The sequence below is a fragment of the Mugil cephalus genome, chromosome 22, assembly GCF_022458985.1.
Source record: "Mugil cephalus isolate CIBA_MC_2020 chromosome 22, CIBA_Mcephalus_1.1, whole genome shotgun sequence".
NCBI classification, from domain to species: domain Eukaryota; kingdom Metazoa; phylum Chordata; class Actinopteri; order Mugiliformes; family Mugilidae; genus Mugil; species Mugil cephalus.
The window spans coordinates 20,244,919-20,263,327 of record NC_061791.1 but is presented as its reverse complement, the minus strand read 5'-3'; the positions used below and the strand labels follow the sequence as shown (position 1 = coordinate 20,263,327).

Below are 18,409 nucleotides of genomic sequence, written 5' to 3'. Positions count from 1 at the left end.
GTCTCCCATTTTCTTTCCATCGCTGTTAAAACTTTGAAATTACTCAGAAAAAATTAAATATTCAGAAATAGTGAAAATTAAACAAGTCTTACTCTATTTAGTATCATCATTATAACATTAAAGCCATAGTAACTGAGGCAGGTATACGTAAATTAAATTTGTGTCTTTAGATTGTAGCAGAGTTGTTGCAATTATCACAAACACACTCATTGCTTCTTTGCAACTTCTGAGGGGTTGCATCTTCCATACCACTTAATCTTCACGAGGGTCACGGGGGGTTGCTGGAGCCTATCTCAGCTGGCATCAGGCGAGAGGCAGGGTACACTCCAGACAGGTCGCCAGCCTATCACAGGACCAGCACAGATGATAAACAACCATTGACACTCACACCTAGCGTCACCAATCAGCCTAACGAGCATGCCTTTGGAGATGGGAGGAAACCGAAGCACCCGGAGAAATGTATCTTTTAATATTTATAACAAGTGTCTCCAGCAAGTAAAGACTATTTTGGTGTGATCTGTTTTTGTTTTCAGAGTGCAGATATTAATGTGAATCGAACGCAGCTTAACACTTTTAGTTCAACAATGTAAATGCTTAAACCTGTAAGGATAGACTGTTCTTAATGAGTAGTTCTTACTTAACTCGGGGCTTTAAGTTATCTGTATTTACATTTTGTAGTCTATCCATTTTCCACAACCAACTATGGTCAAAGGAAGATCATTTAATCACAGCATGTTTCTTTGAATTGTAGAAAATAGGAACAAACTTACAAGACAGAAGTTGGAGGTCCACTAATGTCAGAGCAGTTGGTTAGCTTCAGACACTCTGATAGGTTCGTCTTCCCAAGTCTCATCTTTACAGTGACATCCAGGCCTGTTGAAAATAATATGATGAACTGCAGAGTCTTGACCTCTGACACGTGAAAACACAGATTTGTCAACTGGTTGGTGAGAAATGTAAATTAATGAACAGGTCTGATTCATGACAGCATAACATCTACAACTCCTCCTTGACTGTGAGATTTGAAGTAAACTGAAGTGCGTAGACATGTTTCTGATCCACTGGATCCAGTTGTATTTTGGGAAACACTTGGCGGTCGTCACTGGCCCTGTAGAGCACCGTGGGACAAGCAGGGTGATAGTTCCTGTCCACAGCAAGCTGACAACAACAATGTATTTGTTACATACCTGCATAGCTCGATCAATATAGAAATAATCCAAGAGAGAAATACTTTACAGTTGGCAGTGGTAAAAGTTTTGTGTGCCTCGAAACATTCAACATTCTGCCTGAAAAAATACTTAAAGATCAGCTGATTTCTCACAAGTCCTGACAGCAGAAAAAGAGAACCCAAATCAAACCAAAGTGAACAAAAATTTAGTATACTTTGTGTTTGTTTATTCGAGAAAATGACTGTCAGTGAGTTGCATCTTTTTAGAAGTGTTTCCATTAAATGAAAATGAGCCCTCATCTGAAAAAGTGAAAAGTCAATGTTACTACTAATAATTGACATATCCAAGGCCGTGATAATCCCCCCAAGAAAAATCCACTTTTAATTTATATTATGAAAAATATTTAAATTTTTGTGTGTATTTTTTCCCAAACATTTGTGATGCCGTCACAAACACTGGCATATAAACGGTTAAAAGTATCTATCTATCTATCTATCTATCTATCTATCTATCTATCTATCTATCTATCTATCTATCTATCTATCTATCTATCTAACATTTGAAAATAAAAAAGCTAAAAAAAAAAAAAAAAGTATGGTTGAAGAAGAACTACTTTAATATTTTGGAATGACCAAGTCAAAGTGCTGATGGAGCTGAAGCAAGAAATTAACGTGAGGAAACCCACCAACATCTAAGAACTGAGGAAAGGATTAAGATTCCTCCAGTTACTGGAAACATTTAGTTGAGCTGTTATTATTTGCACAAGAGGGTCACGGCAGATACTGAAAACAGGTTCACATATTTTGAAACTTGCAGATATGACAAATTTTCTAGAACTAATAAATATATAAACATTTCTGTTTCAAATGGTTGAGTTCACTCTCTATATTTTCTGGACTTTTATGCGAATCTACTTATGTTTTGAACAATTTTCATGCTGAAATGTAGAAAATTCTGAGGGTAAAGCTCCTAAATGGCACTTGATGTAACACTATCAGATCTGCTATGGACTCAACAAAGCGAGTCTTTTTCCACCTACAACATCTATTAAAATTCTGTGGTCTGTATGTGAAGTGATACACAGGACGTGAAACCCATAAGGGGAAAGAGCCACATCTGAGAGTCTTTGAACTGTGACATGGTTGAGACATCACCATCTTCAGTGCTAATCATTTACAGGTGTCAAAGAAACCAAGATGTCAAATCAGATCATATTTACCCCAATAATAGGTGCACACAAAGTCTTTAAAACTCACCCTAATGAGCTGTCCATCTCCTGTACCAATGAAGAAAACCATCCATGTCTTCTGCCCTCACTGCCAGCACAGAGGTCATGTAGGGCTGCCTGAAGAGAACTGCCTCTGGTTTAAGAGTCTTAGGCTGAGAAAGAGACACATAGAGAATCAGGCTTGGATCTAAATGGTATTTAGATCCCTGAAGACAGAGCTCTGCTGTTTCACTGAAGGTATTTAACACGGACCAGTATGGGATATTTCTAGTTTAGTGACTTTGTAGGAACTAAACAATGAAAGTGGTAAACCCTTTTAAATCTTGCATGAATGACGAGAGAAGGAATACTGTGAAAGGTAGAGACAACATCTAATCCCCATTAAAACATTCTTTACCTGGTTCTTGTTGGGACTATCCACATAGTAGAAGTCTGGATCCTTATCGTTGTCTAAACTGAGATCAGGACTGATGTCAAACACTTAACAAATGGTAACAATAAGTTGATGCTGAAAGTTGCGTTCCAGAAAGTCTTCTCAGAGACCCGGTCAAACTTATCATCCTTCGGATTTTTACCGGGAATCCCAAAGTTTCCTCTCAGGGTCAGACTGGGATCAGAGTCAGGTCGTGGCTCAGCTGGTACAGCTTCTCCTCTGTAGCGATAAAAAACCGTGTTGTTGGGCCCCACTGAAAAGTGGCGGATGTCTCCATCGAAGGCGAAACCTCCTCCATCCTCCTCCAGAAAACCGACCCTGTTCTCCCCAGAGAATACAAAGCAGACCGAGCACAGGATCATTTTCCAGCAACGGTGCCAGCTCGGGCTTGTAACCCTCAGACAATGAAGCTCTGCATAGCGCTCTGATCTCAGATCACTGGCCTCTAGAGCCGCGCGTAAAACGCAGACGCGACACTAAATAGAGAAGCGGGAGGAAAACTAAACTACTAAACTAAAACCAGCAGACATTCTAAATAATTCTGATATATGATGACAAAGCAGCATTACTATTTTCATTTGGCCCCATTTGTCCCATGAGCAAGCACCTAACCCCCCAATATGCTCCCCGGGCGCACCCACCAGAGGGGCTGTAGCCCACTGGCATCTCCAAACTTTACGCAACTTCGTCCATCTGTCCACCCATCCCTTCGGCGTGTTCAGACAAATGTGAAGCGATGGCGACACCTGGTGTCAGTTCTGGGAAGTTATTTTCTCTGCTCTATGAAATACTTTGAACGACTACGACCAAACAAACAAACGTATATGAGTTTTAGACATGACTGACAGTGAAGTTCAGACACTGTACAGCAGTTTTTACCCCCAGTCCATATTTCAACTTTACTCGACACAAGACTGCTTTATATCATCAAAATATCCCCCAAAGAAGAAAATAAGTTATTGAAAACCCGTCTTCACATACATTCGTCACAATTTACGACGTGTACCACATGCGCATCGACATTTTATTTTTTTAGGATATCAGTTACAGTTCAAACAGCGTCAGTAGACTCGTCTTAATCCGACGTTTACCAGTGAAAGTAGCCACAAGGTGAGCACACAGCCACAATGAAACTCACTGTCACCCTGTAATGAGAAAGTTTGTCGTGAAATGCTTTGTGGTTTTTGACTGACAAAGATACAGGAGTCTTTATTATTATAGTGGAAGGAATATGTTGGTATACCTATAGTTGTGCATGTAGGCTTTTTTCTACTTGTAATAATTTCAGTTTATAGAACATTGTTTTCTCAAACGTAAAACTTCAAAATAAAATTGAAACAACTGATAAAAATGTGTCGACTATCCGTAAATTATTCAAAGACCCAACGAGTAGAACTACACTCTAACGTGTTACTTGTCGTAGCATTGAAACAATGTTTCGTAATTCCTGCAGTGTTCCTGTGGATAAAGTATGCACGTTTCAGATTTTTTTTCTTGTTTTTCTCATGTAGTTATTTTCTTGCTGTAGTTTGATTCACTTCTTTTGAAAGTTTTACGTTAATTAACAAATGAGAAGCAGGTGTTAGCAGATGGCTAATCAGCCGCCATGTTTAACTTGAGAGTGTGACGCTGTTCTTATTTCTAGATTTCTCTCAGGCACGTTTTCGTAATTTTTAATGTTTCTTCGGTTTTATTTCTAGATTGTAGCATACAATAAGCGATAATGTCCACGGAAGTGTAGCATTACATTGAAACTGAAGATGTTTGACAACAATAATTAAGACTAGTATTGATAATTTTAATGATTTTAAAGTTTGATCATGTTTGATTCATTGTTTTTCAAAAAAAGCGGCTAAATTAAATCAGTGTGTCAGCTGTTATATAAGTTCTCAAACACACCCAGTCTTCAGGTAGAACTGGACCAGTGTTTAAAGTAGACGGCTTGGCAGGTAGTTTCTTTGAGCATCTGTAGAGGTTACCACACTTATGTTGATTTTTAGCTTTATGTAGTTGACAGCCATGAAGTAAAATTCTTGTTTTAATACATCACCTATCTTGTTAACTTAAGCTTAGGTATCAGTATAAGTTAAGACAACCAGAGCTTTGTATTGTAAAAGCACCTGAACAACCTTCATCAAACTGATCAACTCGTAAGCATCACTTAGCTAGCTAAGATATTTTATTTGATTACAGTCAAATCATCCTTTGTTGTGTTTAAATAACATTATTCATATGGTTTATAAATGTATAAAATACAGTCACTAAAAGAGTTTCACTTCTGCACCATGGAAATTAGAGGCCAAACTGGTCAGGTTTTTCACTAATCCCAATGTAAAGATATTATAAACAAGAGGTCATCAGTAGAATAAAATATATATATACTCAGAGAAAACTCAGGAATAAATGACACTGTCAATACTAAATACTCAATTACAAGTATTTAATAATTACAAGATAGTAATAGGATAAGCATTTATTTCAGTTTAGGCATTAAAAAGCATATAGAAGTACACACTTGGTAAAAAGAACATAACAATTATATAAAAAATAAGTCAAAACTTATATTACAGAGTAATAACTACTTTGAATGGTCTCTTAATATTAATATTCCACCTAAAATACAGTGACTTCATATGTACTACCCTTATAGCCTGTAGTATCAGAAAGCGTCAATGGCCTGAACTTGTTCCCTGTGAAAACGGCCGGAAAGTAGGCATCTTTTGGTCAGAGCTCGTTCATACTGAGCGGTGCGTCTCCTTTGCCAACGATAGATAAACACAAACACTGAAAGATGAAGTTTACTGATGAGACAGAAAATAGCAGAAAACAACTGCACATGATGAAAACGTACAATTTTAAAACTTTGACATAAACTGTTGATGGATCAAAATCACTTACCACCTATGACAAAAGGTATCAGCATCAAACGCACTATCAGAAGGACCTGATGAACAAAGGCAGAGGACCTAGCATCACTGTCTGGCCACCATACTTTATCTAGAAAACAAGAATGACACTGCTATTGAAAAGGAAAAAAAGGGAGTGGAAAGTCTCAAAAGAGCCCTCAGTCAAATATCTATTTACTGTGTTCATCAATAGTTTAGAAGTAAATTTCTCTATTGAAAGTAAAACTAAACTAGCTCATGTCTGACCCAGTATTTTCTATTCAGAGGAAATTTTAACCTCTATGTGGCTAAAAATGTAAGCTGGATGTGCTTTGTATGTCACAGGTGAAGAATCAGTCTGGTTGTCAGTTTTTGTCTCAAATCATGATGCAAGGGTATTTCTTTCCGTCTTCAATACCCCACACTAACAACTCTGCTGCTGTCAACTCTAGTTTATCTGCCTTTTTCTGAAATGATAAAATGACAAATGCTTGATGTTTGCTCATCTGTTAAAAAAAATAGATATTAAAAAATGTTTTTAAAAGAAGTTGTACCTGTAGAAAAATGTGAAACCCATCCCTTGTCCTCACAGATGTGAAGCTGATGAACACAGGGTCTGGATAGTAGGTTATTTTTGTGGAGCAGGCCAAGGATTGATTGGCTACTTTCAAATACACAGTGCTGCTAGAAGTCGTCTGAGGCCTTAAAGCTGCAGGTGTGTCGTAGGAGAGTTTCTGTGGGGAATTTACATCTGTTTTATGTTATCGAATCTTTGTTTAGCTTGCATGACGGTGACTAAAGCAAGTCAGATTTGGCCAAGTGGAACCACTTTCATGGAGAATAAAACTGGATCTAAGATAGAACCTTGTGGTACACCAAAAGTAGTGTGAACTCTGAAATATGTGAGATTAGCTCTGGTGAAAGTTCTTTCCAAAGGGTAAGAATAAAAGAAACTAAGGGAAGTTCTTCTGATGCCCAACCAGGACAGACAATCCACTGCATGAACTGCATTTAGGTCTAAAGAAGTTTCTCTGCGTTATTATAAAGCAAAATGTGGATTTGAAAATTGAAAATTACCTGCAAATTTTTTTTATTTTGTTTTATGTAAAAATACATTTTAAGTGTAATTTACTTCACAATTAAATACAATGTACTGTAATGGAGCCAGATATCATAACATATCACATAATGTGACGTAACAAAGGGACATCGTGTCTAGAGACCCACCTGACTGCTGCTGGTTGTGGGAAGTTGGACTTCCGTCTGTCTGTAGCTGTGTGTGATTCCTTCCACAAACTCCAAGTGAGACCCCATGACTGTGACCTTCCTTTTCCCACTGCAGGACATGGAGCAGTAGCCAATCAGAGAGAAGAGATTTATCCCTGGTTCTTTTGGAGGGCCTACCACTGTGCATCTTGTTAACACGATTAAATTAACTAATTAAAACCCACCTGGCCCAGGTGCTGCTTGGTACAATATCGGTGCAGGATGATGTTGATGATAGGTGATTTTAAACGTTGCCATGGCAACTGCCATCGGCAGTAGAACGCATGCTTTAACAAAACCTTTCTTTTCTGTTGTGGGAATGTTGGAACGTCAGACTCACACCAGTCTTGTTCCATACAAGAGAATCTAAGAGAGAAAACACATCAACACTCAAACCCTCATCACAATAACAATGAAAGTGGAGAAAACATGAGTTTCTAGTGTGGCCATGATCTTAGTTGTCTGTAAAGTGACTACCTCTTGTGGAGTACAGTCCAGGTCTGTCCCGGATCCTCACTCTGGTCACATTAATGAGGTTTCTGACCTGACAACAAGGCATGGTTTCTACCGTAGAAAGACACAACACTGGAGAGATGGAGGAGATTTTTGGCTTCTAACAGAAATAAAACACACAAACATCAGCTTTAAAACATCACCCTACTGATGTTATAACATTTAAATGAATGGAGGAACAATGTTTTGTAACAGTGGGGGTTCAGACTCACAGAAAAGTTCATCCCAGGCTCCAACTTTTGACAAAACTGTCCGCAGGAGGAAGTGGAGAATAGATTCAGAAGATTTACAGTCTCTGTACAGTTGATCCAGAACCTGCTGCGGCCAATGTTTTGGGCAGATAAAAACAAACCCCTGCACACAGCCAACCTAAGGTATATTCAACCACAAACAATTGTTGTAAATACAGAACCAGAAAAAAAAGACAATCCAGTTGCGATAGACAAATTTACTGGTAGCACAGTGGTGTATTTAAAAACCAAAAAATTTCAGAGATGCAAAAATTTGAATGGATAATTCACTGCCGAATGTACCTTCATAATTAGGAAACAGGTAGTCTACAGCTGGATATTCTTCCAAAGTATGATGAAACTTTAGTTTATGAAGGCACATTGTTAAATTGATTTAAGTGAAATATTAACACTTGTTTATATTAAAATACCAAAAGAGTGGATTTAAAGAGTATGTTCTTAATAGATCAAAAGAAAATGAATAAAATTATTCTTGTAGATCAACAAATACAAATACAACAGTTGTGAAAGCTCAAATGAAAAGAAAGATAATTACATTATCCACAATATCAAGAGGTATGGAAGATGAGACGAATAGGGGTTGAGTGTGAGGAGAAACCTGACACCTATGCCCGACACTAGGTGGCAGCACCTGGCTAGCTGTACTTCGTGATGGCTGCTGAAAATGAGAGTTTTGGGCCCAAGCATCTGAAGGTGACCTGATGCTAAATGGTAAATTTGAACACTGCCATTTGGTGGCGCTATTGATATGATAATATCAGAGTCGCATATTAGAGAGAGTTTGGCCAACTGAAATGGGCGCCTTGTTAGATACCTCAGAGGGAAGATTCTCCAGTGTAACCCTATGGGCTGGATGCGCTATGTTGAAATACACTACTATTATACAAAAAAGCCTTTTTCTGGGAACATGAAGTGGGTTAACAATTTAAAGCTGTTCTCAGCATGAAGGTTGAATCAGCCTTGAAAGCTGGTGCTACTGATTCCTACAGGTGTTCCAACTTTTCTGGATTACTTACAACCCCCTCTGTCTGCATGAAAGCAGTGTTGCAACACACTGTGGTACCAGACCCTCATAAGCATCAGGTGAACAGTATTGTGCTGCAGAAAGTACACAGTAAAATCAGTATACCCAATCAACACTGAAGAGTTTTATCTTAACACTTTTAAACTGTCTATATGGGTCCCACACCTCAGTGTTAATTTAACACTTTTTTGAGTGTTGGTGCCTTTACACTAAGTTAGTGTGATTTTGACTCTTCTTGTAGTTAAATTTAACACGACCTAACACCAACCAGTGTTTTTTTAACACTTTTATGTATTGTTACCAATTAACTCTCTCAGAGGACTATTTCTTAACTACACAAGGGTTACCCCCACAACACTTAAAAGATGCCAATATAATTCTATATATAATCCTACAAAAAAATACTTGGAAAATAAACTTTACTGAAATAAGAAGGTAGTCACGTTTGGCAAAAACATTTATTTTCAAACTTGCAACAGAAATATTAGAACATGCAACAGTAAGGCACAATGTAGCATTAGCACCACTAATCACAAGTACGTGACTCGTCTCACTCAGACAAAACGTCGTCATTTTGCAGCGGTGAGCCATGGAAACTTTGCTCGTCGCACTGTTACTAACCACCTAATCACCTGCTTAATGAGTTAGAGGTTAGCAAGTAAAGACTTTTTTGGTGTGATCTGTTTTTGTTTTTAGAGTGCAGATATTAATGTAAATTGAGCACTGTGGCCCTCCTCAGAGATGAGAATACAGACTTCTTCAAGACTTCATTTGTAAGTTGTCGTTAGTCCTTCTTATTTAAGTCAACACAGTACAGGATCACAGTATCACACCTCTTCCAGTCAGCCTGAATCATTGCTGCTGTATGTACGTAACTGGCAAGAAAGATGGTCGCTCCTGCAACTGACTTGAGATTATTTGTTGTTTGTCTTTGAAAACAAATCAAGTTGATGTTTCCATCAAACTGTTCTCACTCACTGTTTCAAAGGCTTAACACTTTTAATTCAACAATGTGAATGCTTAAACCTGTAAGGATAGCATTGTCTTAATGAGTAGTTTCTTATTTAGCTCAGGTCTTTAAAATTATCTGTATTCACATTTGTACCAACTATGATCAAAGGAAGATCATTTAATCACAGCATGTTCTTTGAATTTTAGAAAAAAGGAACCAACTTACAAGACAGAAGTTTGGAGGTCCACTGATGTCAGAGCAGTTGGTTAGCTTCAGACGCTCGAAAGGTTTGTCTTCCCAAGTCTCATCTTTACAGTGACATCCAGGCCTGTTAGAGAAAATAATATGATGAACTTCAGGGTCTCGACCTCTGACACATGAAAACACAGATTTGTCAACTGGTTGGTGGGAAATGTTGTAAATTAAGGAACAGGCCTGATTCATGACAGCATAACATCTAAAACTCCTCCTTGACTGTGAGATTTGAAGTAAACTGGATTATTTATTTAAATTTACTGACCGTCAGCAGGAATTGAGCCATGGGATAGGTTGCAGTTGCATTGTGGGAAGTTATCCCCTGTCCAGTTGACAGTCAGGTGGAGCTGGATCCTTAGTGTGATCTGAGAAAGGAAGAGAGATGAGTGACAAATAACTGATAGTTACAGTTGTACAGTGTTAATGTGTAACCTGTACCTCTCCACTGGGGTTCTTTAGAACTTTGTGAGAAATGATTTCTCTGTGGAATCATCAGGAATAGATAACAGTCAGAATCTTGGCAGTCGTCTTCAAATGTGCACCTGGGAAAAGAGAAATCTCATGTAACTAGATGGAAGCAACTTACTAATGATGACTTCAGCCTATGAAAAGCTCAGAAACAAATTTGTGTTGTTTCTTGATTTTGTTGCAAAATGAATGGGCATTAAGCTCCTACATATTAGACTCTGTCTACACATGCAATAATAGTTCACAGAATCAGACTTGTTCCAAGTCAAAGTGCTGATGGAGCTGAAGCAAGAAATTAACGTGAGGAAACCAACCAACATCTAAGAACTGAGGAAAGGATTAAGATTCCTCCAGTTACCGGAAACATTTAGTTGACTGTTTTATTGCACAAGAGGGTCACGGCAGATACTGAAAACTGTTCACATATTTTGCAACTTGCAGATAAGACAAATTTTCTAGAAGAAATAAAAATAAAATATTCTGTTTCATTTGGTTGAGTTCTCTCTATATATTTTCTGGACTTTTATGCGAGTCTACTTATGTTTTGAGCAATTTTTAAGCTGTAATGTAGAAAATTCTGAGGGTAAAGCTCCTAAATGGCACTTGTGTAACACTATCAGATCTGCCATGGACTTAACAAAGAAAGTCTAAGTGAAAACTCACAACAAGTAGAGAACAGCTAAGAGAATTCTAATGTCTAAAATGCAAGATTTGTACTCATTAGAGTCTACTTCCTTTTAGTGCGGTTATCATAGCAAATCATCAAATCATTAATTAGCAAGGTTCCTGTTGCTCTATCCATATAAATATTTATTTTAGCCTCTCATTACAGTTACCACCACAGCAAAAATTAATGTTGGTTGCTAGCAACTGGCCAAAAAATACATCACCTTGGGACACTGTTTTGCCAACTACTTTTTGTATATTTTTTTTCATAATAACTAATTCTGTATATCTCATTTTATTGCACTTTCTTGCTGGGATGATGAGGAGGCCAGAAGTCTGCTGCCTTCACCATCAGAGACACTAAAGAGTCGCCCCCGTAGAGACTTGAGAGTTTGGGTTTTTTCTTGTTTCGCCTTTCAACAAATGAGACGCACTTTGTCACAACGTCACTTCTTACGTTGGAGAGCAGATACATGAACTGGAGAGAGACAGGCTGTCTGAAGGAAACGTGGAGCGTGTGAACAAGCCTAACACGTTCTTCAACAGGTTTAGCTCTTTGAACCCTGTCTCCTCCTGGATCAGACAGGCCACAGGTCGTGCGTTTGGGCCGTGTCCTGTCTGATTTTGGTGCTGAGTGGTGTGGGAGCTCCCAGGGAACTGTGCTTTGCTCCATTTCTGTTCACCTCATACACCACTGACTTTTAGCACAAGTCATTAGTCACACAGAGAAAGTTTCTGATGACTCGCAGTTGTGGGGTGTTAAGAGGGGACGGGAGAGGAGGATTATAAACGAGTGGTGACGGATTTGTGGGGTGGACTGGAAGGAATCACCTGCTTCTTAACGTGGGCAAGACCAAAGAGATGGTGATTGACTTCAGGAGGAAGGGAACAGATCCTCAGCCCCTCAGCATACTTGGTAGGGATGGGGGAGGTGCTGGAGGAGTACAGATACCTGTACTTCTTGTACAGCTGTGTACAAGAAGGGCTGCAGCAGACCTACTTCACGTATTCACTGTACTGATGCTGGAGATCTTCTACCAGTCTGTTGTGGCCAGCCTTTTCTCTGGGTGTTGTTTTCTGGGGGAACAGCATTGCAGCCAGTGATACCCAAAAGACGAATTAAGTGATCAGGAAGGCTGGCTCTGTCATTGGCTGCACACAGGAAACTTTTGAGGAGGTGGTGGAGAGGAGGACACTTAATAAACTGTTTATTAATCATAGATAACCTGACCACCCTCTCCACCAGATGATAGACTGACAATGGAGCTTGTTCTCCAAGAGACTCAGACAACTCCGTTGTCTCAAAGAACGCTACAGAAATCTTTCCTGCCCCAAGCCAACGCCTGTTCAGCTCCTCATTAATACGTGACAGATAACACTCTGTACATGAATTTCTTTTTTCCTTTTGTATTGACTTTTTTCAATTCACCTTTTTTTTTTTTTTTTTTTTGTAATAAAGTTAATATCCTGTATATAGTTATGTTGTGTTATACAGTACGTATGGTGTTGAGTGCCTGTAAATTGCTGCTGCAACTGTGAAATTTCACAGTTTGAGATTTATAAAGTCATATCGTGGCTCAGCTGGTACAGACAGTGAAGCTTTGCATAGCGCCCTGATGTCTGACACTGCGTTTCTAAAGCCTCGCGTAAAAGCGCAGCGCGGCTCTGAAAAAAGAAGTGGGAGGAAGGAGGGCACCGACGACAGGAACAGCGCCAATGACATCCTTTTTTTAGACTTGCTTTTCAGTTTACTCAGAGACGATAATACCCCAGTTTAGCGCGAACTCCCCCCTACGTCAGTTCTCAAGTGTGGGGCGCGCCCACTGGTGGGGAACTGAGACGTAAAAAGGTGTGGCGCGACACAAGGCTGGAAATACTCAATTAATGCGCATTCTTTCGGAATCCATTATGTGAAAGGACTTCTTGTCTGAACCTATATCTAATTTTTAAAAGAAAACATCTGGAAAAGCTGTCCGTTACCTGCGTAACTCACATTTCCTGTTAACTGCACTTCAAAAATCGTGTCGCTCAACCGTAAAACTTTGACATTTTTTAAGTTATTACAACTCATCTAGCATTAAATACATGCCACAAGACTTAATTAGACCAACTCAATTTCTTTAGTGCCAGCAACATAATCTGTCTTGTCCTCCACGAGCTTATTTAAGTTAAACAAAATTAATTTTGATTACGTTAAAAAAATAATATATAGCGCTTTATCGTAGATAAATTACACGAGTAGTCACAGCTGCCCTGTTTCACTGCCTTTAATTAAGGCAGAAATATCAGTTGAAAATTCATGTAATACTGAGTTGGACTATCTATTCCCTTTTTCATATAGACCAACGCGTTCAATTAAGTTATCAACTCATTATAATACATACACATAACAAACTTTCTTTTATGCAGAAAAAGCTCTTGATTTTGAGCGTTACTTACTAACCCCAAGAATCAATTTTCAGAGTGAATGAGAGTGACTGTGATAAGGATCAAAGGCCATCGTGGGAAGAAGAGTTTCAGTGCCCAAGCCTTCTATAAAAGTGGTGTAACAGAATATAAAATGTATACATACTGTTTTTTTTACTTGGGTTTGTTTATTTTAGTTTTAGAAAATAATGTTCAGAATCCCCAAAAGACTTTATTGCCAAGTATAAAGTGTACAAAACAAGGAATTTACCTTGGTGTTTGTTGCATAAAAAAATATAGAATAGATAAAATAAAATAAATCAGAAACATATAACACACTAAATATACAAAAGATTTTGTGAAATATGCTTATTATTTTTCTGGTTCAGATTTGAGGAAAGGAGGATTTCTATGGTCTGAGGTCTGTATGATAAATAAACATGAAGATAAAAGAGCAAACAAACTATTTGCGCTGTCAACGTATCAAAGTGGGTTGTGTGGAATTAATCTTGGCTGGTAGCAGGCTGCCTGAAGTCACATCTGCACCACAAACTTACAGAGACAGGGAAGAAAATTAGAGGAAAAAATACTTATTGAAAAAAAAGAAGCCTTTTAATACAAATGTGTAGGGAGCTGGTGAACTTGTTCCTTGTGAAACGGATGGAGAGCTAGGCATCTGTGGTCAAGCATGTTCATCTCAGCGGTGCGTCTCCTTGGGCCCGCGATAGATAAACACTAACACTGAAAGATGAAGAGTTACTGATTGAACCGAGCAGTACAGTATTTATTCTCCATCTCTATAGAAAATAGCAGAAAACAATGACTACACAAGATGCAATATACAAGTTTAGACTTTGACATAAACTGCTGATGGATCAAATCACTTAAACCCCCTATGACACAAGGTATCAGCACCAAACCCACTATCAAAGGACCTAGAACCTACAGGCAGAGGACCTAGCAGCACTGTCTGGCCACCATACTTTATCTAGAAAACAAGAATGACACTGCTATTGAAAAGGAAATAAAGAATTGGAAAGTCTTAAAAGAGCCCTCAGTCAAATATCTATTTAGTGTGTTCATCAATAGCTAGAAGTAAATTTCTCTATTTGAAAGTAAAACTAAACTAGCTCAAATTTGACCCAGTATTTTCTAGTTCAGAGGAAAGTTTTACCTTATGTGCTGAAATGAAAGTGGATGGGTTTCTGTCACAGGTGAAAAAGTCAGTCTGGTTGTCAGTTTTTTTTCTCTTTCATGATGCAAGGATATTTCTTTCCATCTTCAAAACCCCACACTAACAAACTCTGCTGCTGTCATCTCTAGTTTATCTGTCTTTTTCTGAAATGATTTAAAAAGACAAATGCTTGATGTTTGCTCATCTGTTAAAAAAAAGAAATATATATATATATATATAATATATATATATATAAATATATATATATATATATAATAAAAATTTTTATATATATATATAAAATATTAAAAATAAGTTAAAAGTTGTACCGTAGAAAAATTTGAGACCCATCCCTTGTCCCCCATAATGAAAGGTGGTGAACACAGGGTCTGGATAGTAGGTTATTTTTGTGGAGCAGGCCAAGGATTGATTGGCTACTTTCAAATACACAGTGCTGCTAGAAGTCGTCTGAGGCCTTAAAGCTGCAGGTTTGGTCATAGGAGAGTTTCTGTGGGGAATTTAAATCTGTTAAAATCATTCATTAATACACCCGGATAAGATGTTACAATCCCTTGTGCATGTTCAGGCAAAACAATTTAGAAGCTTAGCCCCAAATTTAAAAACCCGACCAGCAGGCTAGCAGTCAGTACCAACTAGCAACCAACAAGAAGACACCAGCTAACTAGCCAGCCACAGCAGGTAAGAGGTGATGGAACATGTAACTACACTTCAACCAACACTTCTATCCTCTGCCTAAGAACAGAAAATAAAACACTAATATATTAAATTTAATCTGTGTTTGGCTTGCATGCAGTGATGATGACCAAAGCAAGTCAGATTAAAGTTAAGAAAAGTAAAAAGCAGTGCAGTCCACCCAATCATGGTTAATATGTCTGATTGTCATCTGCATGATTTGACCAACGGAAGCACTTTTATGGAGACTAAAACTGGATCTAAGATAGAACCTTGTGGTAAAACCAAAAGTAGAGTGAAGCTGGAATAAGTGAGATTAGCCCCAAAAAGTTCTTTCCAAAGGGTAAGAATAAAACCAGGACAGACAATCCACTGCAGGAACCGCATTTAGGTTTAAAGAAGTTTCAAAGATACTATAAAGCTAAATGTGGATTTAAAAATTGAAAATTGCCTGCAAAATGTTTTTATTTTATTTTGTTTTATTTTAAAATACATTTTAAGTTTAATTCACAATTAAATACAATGTACTGTAAGGAACCAGATATCATATCATATCACATAATGTGAAAGTAGCAAAGGGACATCATGTCTAGAGACCCACCTGACCCGCTGCTGGTTGTGGAAGTTGGACTTCCATCTGGCCGTGGATGTGTGTGGATTCCTTCCCCAAACTCCAAGTGGGGCCCCATGAGTGTGACCTTCCTCTTCCCACTGCAGGACATGGAACAGTAAACCAATCAGAGAGAAGGGATTTATCCCTGGTTTTTTGGAGGGCCTACCACTGTGCATCTTGTTAAAAGATTAAATTAACTAAATCAAACCCACCTGGCCCAGGTTTCTGGGTTTTGGGACAATGTCCCGTGCAGGATGGGGTTGATCGATAGGTGATTAAAGCGTTGCCATGGCAACTGCCATCTGGCAGTAGAACGCATGCCTTGACAAAACCTTTCTTTTCTGTTGTGGGAATGTGGAACGTCAGAAATCCACACCAGTCTTGTTCCATACAGAGATCTGAGAGAGAAACACATCAACACTCACCATCATCACAATAACAATGATGTGGAGAAAACATGAGTTTCTAGTGTGGCCATAATCTTAGTTGTCTGTAAAGTGACTCACTCTTGTGGGGAACAGTCCAGGTTCTGTCTGGATCCTCACTCTGGTCACATTAAAAGAGGTTTTTGACCTGACAACAAGGCATGGTTTCTACCGTAGAAAGACACAACACTGGGAAGATGGAGGGGATTTCTGGCTCTAACAGAAAAAAAACACACAAAACATCAGCTTTAAAACACCACCCTACTGAAGTTATAACATTTACTGAATGGAGGAACAATGTGTGTAACAGTGGAGGTTCAGACTCACAGAAAAGTTCATCCCAGGCTCCAACTTTTGACAAACACTGTCCTGCAGGAGGAAGTGGGAGAATAGATTCAGAAGGTTTACAGTCTTTGTACAGTTGATCCAGAACCTGCTGCAGCCAATGTTTGGTCAGATAAAAACAAAACACTGCACACAGCCAACCTAAAGTATATTCAACCACAGAACAATTGTTGTATAATACAGAACTAGAGTGAATAAATTAAAACATGTTTATATTAAAATACCAAAAGAGTGGATTTAAAGAGTATGTTCTTAATGGATAAAAAGAAAATGCGGTGGTGGGAAAAGTCTCAGTTCTTACCGACAGCCAGAAAAACAGCAAACAACCTGATAATTTCAGTTTTTGTTAACCTACCTTTACTTTGTTGTTACAATAAATGGGAACATTACCCAAAGAAACCAACTTTAAAACCTTCATTTTCTTTTCTTCTGGAATCAAGTTAAGATCCTTCTCAAGCCACCATCCGCAGGTGACTAATAAGTTTTGTTTTTTGAATAGTCACCACAAATACAAATACAACAGTTGTGAAATCTCCAATGAAAACAAAGATAATTACATTATCCACTCCTTCATTAGACCATGAACAGCTGTTTATGTTCCATCCACATCCAGCCCTGACACACTGCTGACACCTGAAGAACAAGCAGAGGTATGTTGACAATTACTCATATGGATCACAATGTCTAGTACACTGTAAATGACTCTCAAATTACAAGTCACAACTTTCCGATGAAGAAATTTAAACTCATCAGCGTTAATTAAACTCTGGTGTGATGAGAAAGCTGATACATATGCCCGACACTAGGTGGCAGCACCTGGCTAGATGTGCTTAGTGATGGCAGCTGAAAAGGAGAGTTTTGGGCCCAAGCATGTGAAGGTGACCTGCTGCTAAATGCTAAATTTGAACACTTCCGTTTGGTGGAGTCAACTCAAATCATGGGCGCCTTGTTAAATACCTCAGAGGGAAGATTCTCCAGTGTAACTCTATGGGCTGGATGTGCTATGTTGAAATAAATATCTTATTCTCACCATTAACAGGCCTATAAATGTTATTGCCAACGTCTGCCAATATCTTAAAGACCCTCAGTTAAGTATCCCAGTGTCTATTTACTTTAAATATCTTAAATGAGCCTGTAAAATGTTTTGTAGCCCAATCACCTCATCAGTCATGGAGCTGTGTTTACCTGCTCCTCAGTCTCCCATGTTCCGTTAAAACTTTGAAATACTCAGAAATAGTGAATTATAACAATGTTATCATTATAACATTAGCCATAATAACTGAGCAGTAACAGAGGTACGTGTCAAATAAATTTGTCTATCTACATGGACATAAATTACATGCACACTTTGGTTTCACAGTGTATATGACGGTAGCTGCTATTTTTTTCTAAGTCTTTAGTCTAAATAACTAGGTAGCATAAGTTATAAAGAAGCTAGGTTAACTTCAAACTTCATTCATTTGTAAATGATGGTATGTCTGTATTTTTCCAATATCAAATCTTAAACGTCAAAGAGAGATTTTGACATTTACCTCACATAATAGGGAGAAACCAGTTGACATCCAGTTCTTCCTTTTAATTTCCCTTAACTTCCTCTGTCTTTGTTCACTAAGGAAACGGTGGAGTTTCCTCCATGTTTTCCT

The 18,409-nt window shown here is 38.3% G+C and overlaps 1 long non-coding RNA gene across 1 annotated transcript; it reads right to left on the bottom strand.

The window, feature by feature from the left end:
* Positions 1-1,046: 1,046 nt before the first annotated feature.
* On the bottom strand, positions 1,047-2,842 carry LOC125000100. The gene is made up of 3 exons (XR_007111268.1): positions 2,795-2,842; positions 2,426-2,549; positions 1,047-1,158 (listed from the first exon to the last, which is right to left on the bottom strand). It is a non-coding gene; the product is annotated as an uncharacterized LOC125000100 (long non-coding RNA).
* Between the last annotated feature and the right edge of the window lie 15,567 nt (positions 2,843-18,409).